Here is a 3826-nt window from a genome sequence, read left to right as displayed (position 1 = left end):
GCGAATGAGACATACACACGTTACTGTTGGACGGGAGTAAATGAAACAGTCGTGGAATGATAACAATGTATACTAGGATTGACAGAGAGCATGAGAGAAGAAATATGGAGAGAAAGGGAGAGAGAGAGAGAGAGACTGAGGGAGAAGGAGAGCGAGCTAAAGAGGAAAGATTAACGGCTGAGAAGACTTAAAGTTTCAGTGAATGCCTACACACACACACACGTGTTCAAATGATATATATATATGATACGATATGATATGTGTGTATATGAAGAATAAAGAAAAGAGAGAGAGAGAGAGAGAGAGAACAAAAGCGGTTCAGGGCGAGGAAAACCATAGTTCAAATGAGTACTTAATAAGCAAGTTGAGCGGAATCTATATACATACATACATACATGTGTGTATGCATATATATATATATATATATATATATACACTCACACACACACACACATACATTATACATATCCTTATATGTATGCGTATATACAGATATATATATATATATATATATATATATATATATATATATATATATATATATATATATATGTATATATACAGAGAGTGAAATACTATATATGTATTCCATATATATTTGCTTACACCGAAACGCATATATATATTTTTCATATACACACGCAATTGTGTGTATGCGTGTGTTCTTGTGCATTTGTATGCATATGCATCATTAACTCTATGTGTCTCTGTGGATGTGTGTGTATGTATGTTTGTCGGTGTATGTGTATGTATAAACAGGCGTAACTCGGTAATGGTAAACCTATTAAATATTATGTACGTTTGCTGCTCCTGCTGTGATAACATTTAGACACCAATTCCATGCATGTCGATTGCTCTAGCAGGCAAAGTGTAAAGATAAGGAGTTTGGAAAAGATAAAGTAACTGCTACCATGTTTACCATATATTAGAAGATAAGATAAAGATTTCTACTGAGGAAACTTCCCTAGTAACCGACTGGGAAACTAAGTAATTTTGCAACTAAATAAATAATTCTTTATATTGTCAACATTAAGATTGTTGGAAGTGACAGAGAAGAAATAGCGGCTTCTCGAAATACGTGACATGTACACTGGCCATTTCTGTATTCTGATTCGAAAACGTGCCTGATTTCATCTCCTCCTTACAAAGGTTAGAATATAAGTAACGGTTTTTGTACTGAGGTCAGCTGAAACGATTCGAAATCCTTCTTCGTGGCCTGTTGCCAATCTTGGAAATTATTTCTATTTAATTTCATTTTTTTTCCGTCTGCTCGTTTTAGCACAACTTCCTGTAATTAAATTGAGTTTGTTGTTGTTGTTTAACCCGGTGTTAACCCTCATAGAAAACTCAGACTCTAAGATCAAAGAGCGTCCAAGTCATTGTATTGATTTGCAGATATGCATGTATGGTTAACTCTTAACTTTCTGCAAAGCATTGTAGCATATGTAACGATATCTGTCAGCCAGTTTAAAAACGCGCGATATCACAAGAATCGTACTGCACTGGGAACTACGCTTTTGAATTATAACATTTTTTTTTTACAAACAGGATATCAAAAGCTAATACGATCACTTCGAAATCCCATGGTTTCCTATACGATCCAAACCATGCAGGTCCTTGGATAAACCATAGCCTTGTGATGATAAACGCGTTTTCAGTCAACTTTTATTCGTGGAAACCATTTGTTATGTATGTATGTATGTATGTATGCATTTACGTATGTATGTATGTATGTATGCATTTACGTATGTATGTATGTATGTATGTATATCATTCTTCAGTTTTATTTCAGGATTTGACCTAGTTCCAAGGCTCCTTCATTGGAATTTCAACACCAACAACTGGGTATTTTTGTTTGTATGTATATGAGCAGATTTTGTGCTTTGTTGTATGTATATCTTCTCATGCATATACTTGCCTATATGTATGTATGCACGTACGTGTGCTTGTATGTTTATACGTGTGCATATATTATGTATGCATATATGTATACATATACGTATGTATGTATATAGGTATGGATGTATGTGTGCATGTACTAGTGAATGTATCTGTGTATGCATGCGTATATTGATTCATGTCTTTTCGATCATTTTTGCTTCATTTATTCAAATTATTAAGGCCAAAACCTTGTTCTACTTTCTATGTATGTGTCTAAGCGTGGCGATCTGCAGGAAATAAAACAGCGAAGTTGGTCATAATCGATATTGCGCCGGGAACACATGTCCACATCTGTCTTTTTCTCTACAGACAAACAAACTTTCTTATTCATATTGGCAAACCTATTGGAGAATCATTGATTCTTAAGACTGTCAAACCTCATTTACAGAAGATATCAATTGCCCCTAAGTACAGTTTTCTCTGGAAGTAAATGTCAGTTCCATAAATTAGAATGTTTTTTATATGGTACGATGAAATTTAACCTTATTCGTTTTCCATTATACGCTTGTGTATATGCCATATATATGTATATATCCATGTATATATATATATATATATATATATATATATATATATATATATATATATATATATATATATATATATATATATATACATACATACCAAGATATGCATAAATATATATGTGTGTGTGTGTGAAGGTGTTGTGAATGTGCGTGTGTGCGCACGCTTGTGCGTGTATGTATGGAAAATCTATGAGCGAGGTTTTACCCTCAACTTGAATATTCACTTAACATCTGATATTTTACAAGATCGAGGCAATAAGTTCCGGCTTAACTATTTCGATTAATCGTTTGATAATAGTGCTCCAGCGCGGTCGCGCTTCAGTGACTGAATCTAGTGGTAGAAAAATAAGGAATTCTGTTTTGCCTAGTTGTAAACGACTGGACTCCATACGTTGTACCTTTGCTACCTTCGAAAAAACTGTGCGATGTAGTTTGAAGTACATTTGCCTGTTATTTTTAGCAGGTATAGTGACCACATTGAGATTCAGTCATTGGTTTGTATTTTTGTTGTTGTAAATGTTTTCACGACACTGTTGTTATCATCATCGACTCTATCATCATTTGGTGTTTCGCTGACATACTGATATCTTTCAAGGATAAAATGAAAGTGGCACAACAATGGAAAATTTGCCGAATATGTCTGTGTATACTTGTAACACCTGGTTACTCACGCTTCCTTATTGATTATAGATATCGTAGTAGATCTTTTCTACTATTTGATTATTGCTTCCGTCATTATAAATTCGATTACTAATGTGAAAGTTGTAAACTTTACAACTCCGACTGTTATATACGACCCTTCAGATATGGCTATTCCCTTCAATGCATAATATGCTCTAATAAGAAGGATTAATTGCAATAAGCTTCAATATATCAAATAACATAATGCTGTACTAGGTAGGTACAAGTTAAAGCGCAATTAATTTGCCATCTAGAGAATTCTCCCTAAAATTAGACGAGAAATGTTTGAAGTAATGAATATAAAGCAGCGCAGTGGGGAAAATAAATACACAGTAAACATAGCTTAGTTAAAGACAAAAATGTTCAGCCGACTGATGTCGATTGAACTTACGTATTTATAAACACACTCCAGCGACACTCCTTCCTGAAGATGTCACTAGAAAGACTAGAGAAGTCGATCATAAATTTAGGACTTACACTGTTCCAAGTGCTAAATGTGCGGGACCATACGACTATAAAACCTAAATCCTTGATAAAATGTTATAACTATAATATAGACGTGTTGTCAAAGAACTTCAAATACAATGTCCCACTGTGCATATACACATTTGTGTATATATGTATATATTAACTTCCGGTCAGTCATTGTTATGATCGGCCATTATTATGATTGACCG

General features: G+C 34.0%; 1 long non-coding RNA gene across 1 annotated transcript in view; it reads left to right on the top strand.

Annotated features, from left to right (window-relative positions):
- Positions 1-3826, top strand: part of LOC128249259 (uncharacterized) — a 216754-nt gene that overhangs the window by 126166 nt on the left and 86762 nt on the right. The window lies entirely within an intron of this gene.

The sequence above is a fragment of the Octopus bimaculoides genome, chromosome 13, assembly GCF_001194135.2.
Source record: "Octopus bimaculoides isolate UCB-OBI-ISO-001 chromosome 13, ASM119413v2, whole genome shotgun sequence".
Taxonomy (NCBI): Eukaryota; Metazoa; Mollusca; class Cephalopoda; order Octopoda; family Octopodidae; genus Octopus; species Octopus bimaculoides.
The sequence above is the reverse complement of the archived record's forward strand: the minus strand, read 5'-3'. Positions and strand labels throughout refer to the sequence as shown.